Source organism: Chenopodium album, chromosome 12, assembly GCF_948465745.1.
Source record: "Chenopodium album chromosome 12, dcCheAlbu1.1, whole genome shotgun sequence".
In the NCBI taxonomy this organism is placed as follows: domain Eukaryota; kingdom Viridiplantae; phylum Streptophyta; class Magnoliopsida; order Caryophyllales; family Amaranthaceae; genus Chenopodium; species Chenopodium album.
Window position 1 is genome coordinate 8,208,450 of NC_137845.1, and position 9,130 is coordinate 8,217,579.

General features: G+C 33.0%; 1 pseudogene across 1 annotated transcript; it reads left to right on the forward strand.

Annotated features, from left to right (window-relative positions):
• The first annotated feature begins 5,219 nt into the window (after positions 1–5,219).
• Positions 5,220–8,455, forward strand: LOC145571867 (CDT1-like protein a, chloroplastic; annotated as a pseudogene). Its single transcript, XR_014096639.1, has 7 exons — positions 5,220–5,533; positions 6,345–6,464; positions 6,617–6,856; positions 6,964–7,593; positions 7,691–7,892; positions 7,984–8,074; positions 8,191–8,455. The product of XR_014096639.1 is annotated as a CDT1-like protein a, chloroplastic (transcript).
• Positions 8,456–9,130: the final 675 nt, after the last annotated feature.

Sequence of the window (9,130 nt, forward strand, 5' to 3'; positions counted from 1 at the left end):
AATTAATGGAGTCTTAGTAATATAAATAGTTGAGTCGTGTGTTGAGTCTATAATTTAATGATGCATGATGATTGATTATTAGTAGTATGTTATGGAATTCTTAATTTATTTTGCAGCTTGTATGTACTCAGCTTTGCTGATTGCGTGCTTTGTGTGTCTTTCTTTGGTCATGGCCTTCGCCTTTCAATGACCCTGTGACGATCCAATTTTTTACACTTGTAATATTGGGGAGCAGAATTACCACAGGTTCTTACACATGCAGCATTCATCAGGGTTGTGGGATCTTGAGTAGAGAGTTGGTTGTTTCATTTTATTTCTTTTGCAAGTTTGAATTTATTTTAATTCGATTTTATTCGACACTATTTCTTTTGGGTTTGAATTTATTTGAACACTGAATTTAATCACTTACTACTTTTATTGGGTTTTGAATAAGGGCCTTAATGGTTCCAAGTTGTATGACTTAATTTGGTTTCATTCGTTGGTTTTGAAACTTATTTATAACTGATTTAGTTTTTCCGCTGCTATTTTCTGATAAAGCCTTAACGTTTGAACACGTGGCGGTAGCACGCCAGTAATTCTCTTGAATATTGTTCAGGGTCCTCAGAGGTTTAAAGAGAGAATTATTGGGGTGTTACACCCCACATGAGATAAGCACCACAATTTTCTTCTCAGCCTGTATACTACTCCAACTTTCAATCAAATTGCAAGCAAAATCCATGTTCTCAAAGTTTCTCAGCTCGTAGCAATCAAGATCAGTCCACAACTCATGAACTCTTTCACATTCAAAAAAAGCATGTCTCCAAGTCTTTTCTTTTTTCTCACACCAAGGACATAGAGCGTTATCTGTCAAATGGCGATATTTGAGAAGGCTACGAACTGGGAGAGTCTCAGTGTCAAACCTCCAGAGAAAGTTTCGTGTTTTTAGTCTCACATTTAGCTTCCAAAGGTCTACCCAAGCCTTGTGAAAACCCTTGTAACCGTATTACTTAGGGTTGTAATTGTATATAAACTTGGTTTGTCTTTAATGAAAATACAACAATTCTTCTCTAATGCTCTATAGAAATCTTGTTCTTGACTACATAGGAGAATGCTTAAATAGTTATCAATCATGGCGTCCTAATGTGTATTAGTCAATATAACGTTCAAATCTACTATATCTATTTTGAGGAGAGCAAATCAAATGTATTCAACCCATTAGTTGGATTTCAAAAAACAAACAAGAGTGTCATACTAGTTGTGAAAACAAGTTAACCCTTTTAAAACCAAAATTAAAATGAGGTAAATTTTGAAATGAAATTAGTTTGTCCACAAATATTAAACGTGATGACTAAGCGGCATTAAAACAACAAGTGCATTAGAAACTTATTCCAAAGCCTAAACATTGATCCACACTTGTTTTTAACTAAAAATTATTTTTAAAAATATTTATAAAATAAAATGTATTTACCATTGAATTATTTAAATATGTGCAATATAATATTTAAGTAGTTATACATAATTTGTTATTTTATAATAGTTTCACATGATTTGTTAATACATGAATAATTTTAATATTATTTATTTCAATTAATTTTTCATATCTTAATAACTAATTATATTTTTTAAAATACATGATTGTTTCTCACTAAATTATATTTGTTATGTAAGTCATAAGAAAAATGCATTTAAATTTTTTGTGATGATTTATATAACTGAATTATTTTATTTTATTCAAGTTAATTTTTATAATTTGAACCCACTTATAAAAAAATGCTAGAATATGATTTGACATTTTTCTTTATATGTTTCTACAACACTTCGGGATGAAATCATCATAGACTTGCAAGACTTTTGTCTGTTTTTTGAATGAACTTATGCCAGTTAACAATAGAAATAATATTCATTATCAATCATTAATTTTGTATCTTTTTCCACATCAATTTCCACTTGATGTAGAAGAAGTATAGTAAGTGTATTTTAATTTCGCTTTGTAATAGTTAATTGCTACTTATTAGACACCGTAATTGTTTATTTCCTAATGAGTAAACACAATATTTATTCTTCATTTTATATTTTTTTTATGGTTATTTATTATTTATCTTTGTATAAATAGACTGCATTCTTTTTTCATATGACATTTTCCCTTGTTTTGAAACTATCAAGAAAGATATAAATTCATGTCAGGATGAAAACGATGGACTAAGAAATTTGAAGTGGATTTATCCTTAACATCAAGGAGCTTATAGAATTGTGATTCCTGCATGAGCTCCTTCTTGTCTTTTTGAAGGTCTAAGTCGGTGATGACTTTCAATGTGCAGCGGCTATCAAACTTCATTATCTTGCTCTCGTTTAAATGAAAAATTAAAGTAAATAATTAACAATCAGTCACTACCAAAAAAAACTTGCAAAGCAACAATTTTAAATTATATTAGTCAATTTAACTCATGAAAAATGAAAAATTAAAGTGCAGAACAACAATTTTAAATTATATTAGTCAATTTAATTCATGAAAAATGAACAATTTTAAATTAAATCAGTCAATTTAAGTTGTGAAAAATGAAAAAACATTACCTTTTTTGACGAGGATATTTATCACATAATTTTCTGTACCAGGACATAGCTTCTCCTACTTCAGCATCAGTCACCTTTGGCTTCTCATATGGGATTCCTGTTTCATTCAATCCCGTGATTCTTGATATATCTTCACTCTGAACTGATATATCTTCACTCTGAACTTGAAATAATGTCTTGGCTCATTATCATGCGAAGGTGATCCTAGCTTGACATTTTTATTTTATTTTTTTAATCTCTTAAAATTATCTAAATTTATTTTGTTATAATAATCAACTATTATAATGATAATATCTTTATTTGACAGGATGACACCAAAACTTTTAAGGGGATTGACAATGTGATACAAAATTTCTTTTTAGATGTTTATCCAAAATTGTATCGTGAAATTGTTCTCAACTTTAGTCAATGTGATGATATTTTCGAAAAAATAATGGTTAAAGCATGCTTGAACTACGCATGCTTGATAATTAATTGTGGATGAATGACAGTTGTTTTTTTTTAAAAAAAATATGACAGTTAATTCCACAATTAATTCCAACCTCTCCTCCCAAAAAATCAATTACTTCTCAACACAATTTACTTTCTCTCTCCTTTCTCTAATTTTCTCTCTCTAAAAAATTACAAACTCCATGGATATAGGAGACGAAAGTAAGCTTCAACCCAAATCTCCAAAAATAAAGGTAAGTTGTTATGAAGATTAACATAATTTAAATACCTTATATTTATAAATTTTTTTTTGCAAATTTACAAAAAACTATCACATCCCAACCACCATATTTTTTTTTAAAAAAAACGTTTAGCCTATATTAGTTTTTTTTTTTTTTTTTTTTTTTTTTTTTTTTTTTTGGTGGAGACCTATGCATATTCATTATTTGGATATCTTATGTTCATAGAACGTTTTGAAATGTTCATAATGTAAATATTTGTTGTTCATATGATAAAATATTCCTAAGTATTTATGTTCGTTTATAAAATATGTTCATATTTTGAATACTTATGTTCACTTTCTAAAATGCATATATTCATATTTTTTTTATGCATATGTATCACTTTCTGAAATGTATATGTTCACTTTTCAGGGAGCTAATGCATATGTTCATATTTTAAATGATTATGTTCACTTTATTAAATGCATGTGTTCATATATATATTTTTTATGCATATGTTCACTTTCTGAAATGCATATTTTCACTTTTAGGGAACTAATGCATATATTCATATTTTGAATGCATATGTTCATTTTTCTAAAATGCATATGTTCACTTTCAGGGAACCAATGCATATGTTCATATTTTGAATGCGTATATTCATTTTCTAAAATGCATATATTCACATTTGTAATGCATATGTTCATATTTTTGATACTTATAATGCGTATGTTTCAATTTTATTAAAAAGGAGCATTGCATTTCATACACTAAAAGCTGCGTTTTAAGGAAAACATTATGTGGGCCAACTATTATTTTATACCCATCAAAATTCACAAAGTGCACCACCTAATTGAATAAGGAACTCTTTAACCAAAAAAAAAAAAAAAAAATAAATAAATAAATAAATAAAATAATTGAATAAAGAACCCCATTATTACGAAGTATAGACCTGTAATAGCTATGGGTCTTTAAAATAAGCACTGAAGTATCCCCTTCAATTCTAGCTATGGGTCTTTAAAATAAGCACTGAAGTATCCCCTTCAATTCTAGCTATGGGTCTTTAAAATAAGCACTGAAGTATCCCCTTCAATTCTAGCTATGGGTCTTTAAAATAAGCACTGAAGTATCCCCTTTAGGGGGCGTTTGGTTCACAAAGTGGTATGGGGTTGGAATCAGGAATGGGGTTAAGGTGGTATCGGGTTGAAACTTGATACTTAATACCATGTGTTTGGTTTAATTCTGGAATGGAATATCTCACTATTCTCTCCTTTTATTTGATACCTAAGGGAATGGAATAAGCCAAACCCACCTCCCCCCCAAGGTTTCTAAACCCCATACCTCATGGGTTTGAGGTATGGGTTTGAAATTCATATTTTTGTCAACCAAACATATGGTATGGGTTTTAGTCATACCTCATACCTATATTTCGTGAACCAAACGCCCCCTAATTCTTCAAACTCTAAAAATATTTTTCATTCCCCAATTAAATTTAGTAGATAAAAAAAAATTAAAATAAAAACATTGTTATTAGATCTAGAAGTGAAGATGAGGAAATTAGAGGTGTGAAGGAAGAACAAAAAGAAGGAAACGAAAATGAGGGTGACGGCGACAACGACATCAGAGAAGCGGAGGAGAGAGAAAGATGACCAGATTAAGAGAAAGAAAAGCCCGCCCCACTCCATCAGAAGCCTGCATAAAAAGTCCACATAAAGTGGATTGTGTTTCATTCAGTAAAAGTTGAGTTTTGTGCTGCTGCAGCCATTCTAGCTGCACAAGCATGCAGCTAAGTATATGCGGTTTAGACCAATTGCCGGAAAGTTACACATTTGGGCCGGATACTTAATAAGTGGGGTGACAGAGCCCATAACTGTAAAGCCCACAAAATCTGCCGGGAAAATGTTGGCGCAAAAATCATTTCCCGCCAAAAAACCCTAATTCACTCGCTCTTTCTTCTCCATTTATATACCCCATTTTTCCTTCCTTCATTTCTTCAACCTCCATTTTCTCTCTCTTCTTTCTCTCTCTACTGTAATTTATTTTCCAGCAATAGCCCAGAAAACTTCAACTTTCTCTCTCCTCTAAAACCAACAAATTCATCCAAAAATGGAGTCTTGGGAATCATCACAACCAATAGTAACAACAACTCCCAACAAGAACAACCACCCTCATTCTCTCTCCTCTTCTTCACTTACTACGCCCATGGTTGCTACTCCTGAGCCCCGTCAGATCCGCATTGCTAAATCCAATCGCGCCGCTTTTGATTCCAGGTTGGATCGTCCCAAGCTCAGTAATAGAGTTTCTGGGATCAACAATGGATTATTGCCCCTAAAGTATGTTTGATTCTACTTTCTTTTACTTTTTCTAATTTTATTTGTGTGATTTTTATTCAATTAGTTCAACATTTTATGAATGAGCTATTTTTCAGGAGATTAAATTTTTTATTTATTTTTGGCTATACATTGTGATGGGTGTTAATTGATGTTAATGTGATTAATTTGTCGAGGTTGATTTTACATTTTAGAAATTATTTAAATTTGTGAGGAGAATTGTGGATTTGGTATTTTGGGTGTTTACCATATGTCGGAAATTAGGGTTTTTAATATTTGGTACTGGGTTGATGTTCTTTCTTTTCGAAAATTAAATGTTATTTGAGTTTAATCTGCATTCCATTTGTTTTATTTGGTGATTTTGAAGAACTAATTTGGTGTTTTTTAAGTACTAATTTGATCAACTTCTTGAATCCAATGAATTTAGGGTTTTTTTATCCCCTAATAAATGTGTTATCAAGCTACAATTGAATGATTGGAGCAATTGAAAATAATCTTTAGGTTTAGGGTTCCGGTGTTTTGATTTACTTTATTGTTATTTTGTATGCAAAACTTGTATGAATCTAAGACCAATTGCGGAGTAATTGTTTTAGCTTGATTAGTGAGGAATAGAATTTTAGTTCCAATTCCGGGTCGGATCCTCGCACCTTATGAATCTGATGACAAATTGACAATTGTGCATTTCAATTGATATTGGAGTAAATTGTTTAATTTTTCTATGAAAAATGAGGTATTGCCAATTGAGGTGATACGGTTATATGCTTCTTGGTACCAGTTGAACAAAATACTTATCCTATAATGTCTTAATCAACAGGTATGAGATGCTATTCAAGTTCTTCAATGCAATGATTAGTTCAATTCGGCTACTCCGATTAAAAAAATTGCCATCAACCCTTACTCAGCTTTCTCGTAGTATTGAGTCATTGACGAATAGGTAATACACAACTCAGCTGTTCAGCAATCAGTATTACTTTTCAATAACAATGTTCTTTATTTCTGCATAGTAATTGTTATTTTTCTGTTAATCTAGCTAAATTGTTGTGGAATTTCTCTAAATAATATTGTATTCTCTTAATAATATTATAGGAGGTTCACATTGCATCACTTGGCTCAATTGAAGCACATCATGCCAGAGGTGATTATGGTAAAGAAAATCCGTGTTCAAGACAGAGAAACAAATTGTATGAAGGAGGATCTTCTTGTGTCTCTTGAAGTAGATGTAGTGGCAACTGATGAGAACGTGAAAGGCGGTGGTGGATTTTCTCAGTTGAAAGAGATCTTCCAGTCACGACTCACTTCACTCATTATTTCAGAACCCATGATGAGGTATTAATGTTTTCCTAAATTAACTTTTGATACATTTTTTTAACATTATAGGTTACTGTTGGACTATGATTCTATGAATTTATTGAGTGATTTTTGTTTCTAATCAGGATGATATTGTTCCTGGGGGAGAATTACCGCATTTGTTCTATCAGCCAAAGCAGGAACCTGAACCAAGCTTGTGCAGATCCCCTGCTGCACCAGCAGAGTTGCACATTGCTCTGTCTTTTAAGAGGCGTTTCTCATCAAGATCTCTGGGTGCTTCAGTCTCTGAGTCCTCTCCAGCAAAGCCATCTTGCTTGTCGGATACTCTCATAAAGGAGGACACTGTCATTGAGGCTAAAGATGAATCTTCCATTAGCTTAGTCGAATTTAATGCGAAGCCTGCCAAGCTTGTTTCAACACCGGCCAAACTTGTTTTAACGCCTGCTAAACTCACTTCAACACCTGTCAAATTCGCTTCAACACCTGTAAAACTCGACTCAACACCAACAAGGCTGATGGCAGCCACACCTGTATTGCTGCCACCAAAACGCCCTCTGATGACCCCAGATCATGATTGTTGTAGTGATGTACCCAACAAGTCAGCTAAGCGTAGGGCCCTGAACTTTGACCAGAGCAGCAATGATATTGAGGATCAACCCAGTCAAGTTGGGGAGGAAGAAATCTGCTGCCCAGCTCAAGGCTCTAATGTTTCCAAGGATGTCCTGAACGTGCTTCCAGATGACCTTTTACAATCGGTAAGTTAGTGTATGTTTCCTTTCTCTGATTGTGCTGCATAATTTATGTTTGGTAAACATTGTATGAGAAGAATCTAAATCAACAATCTTACTGCAGTTGATAGAAAAAGAACAGAAGATCTTAGAAGACCAGGGCTTGGCAGTCTCACAAGAAAAAAGGCGGCAACAACTGATGGCTGGAGTACCTAAACTCTTTGACATGATTCTTCTTTTGTTCCAGTCTATCAGGCGTCCCATTGTCACGAAAGAGGAACTTATTTACAAACTAATTACTGGCCATTTAGACATAGTTGATAAATGTAAGGGTTTGCTTCATCCTCTTGAGTTTTGAAACTAACTTGGAACATTTTGTTGCTGTTCTGACTAGAATAATCGTATCTTTGTTTGCAGATGAGGTTGAAGCGCAGTTTCAGTTGCTAAGAGAAGTTGCCCCAGAATACATTTCTAAACAACAGTCTCTCAGCGGAGATACTCTTCTTCGGTAGGTCTCTTGAATTCCTTTTTCAATCAATTGACTCTCAAGTCTCAACAAGAGCACCTCAATATTTTATGTGTTACTAGTGATGGTCTGATGTTCGTGTTTTATGACAATTGCAGCCTCAACAAAGCTTCATGTCCGGAATCAATACGTGCCAAGCTGTTAGAAGCAGTTTGAGACTTCAAGGCTTCTGAATCTGACTCTAGGAGAGAAAAGTAAATAGGATTTTTTTTATAATTTCCTTTTTTGCTATTTAAGGTGATATGGATGAATCATGTATGTAAGATGTAACCCTTCAGCCATATTGCAGGTTGTATATGCTTAGTGCATGCCTAATTGGCTAATTGACCATATTTATCAAAATCAGTTATCTGATTTCATTGTGTCCATCAAATGTTTATTTCCACTTACATATCTTCATAATATACAGATTCATTTTGCTCAATCTGCTCTTCATTTAAGTACCATGGGTGATTAATGATTGTATTCATAAGGATTATGCAGTCCATGAAAGGGAATTTCTATTAAATCCCAAAAACAATGAAGATACAGCCTTATACTTTCATCCACACTGAAGAGAAAGCGGGGAGTATCAATCTCACCTCAACTCAACTCAACCTTTGCTTGTGCACCCTGACATTATCCTTGCTGTTTATGAACCCAGATTCAATTCGTTCATACTACAAACTAGCATTGTCAGCAACTTCTGCAGTTCCTAATTTCATCACCCCTCCTGCACAGCTGCTCACCTACAAGAATCAGACAGCTGAAATGATGTATCAGGTTCTGTTTGATCTCTGTAGATGCAGAAAACAAACTAATCTGAGAAACATGCTCCTGAATCCTGATATTAAATCAAAGATATAAAAACAACTAAAAAGGTTGTTTAAGAGTTTAAGATCAAACTGCATCAAGGTCTGACAATCAAATTCCTTACCAACTCGAGTATGAAATTGAAGAAGACACATCTTATTGCAAAGAACACTACCCCCATCTGAAATTTGGTCCATGAATCTGAAAAATAGTGAGAATTCTTAATCTCTTTCAATCATGACAAAA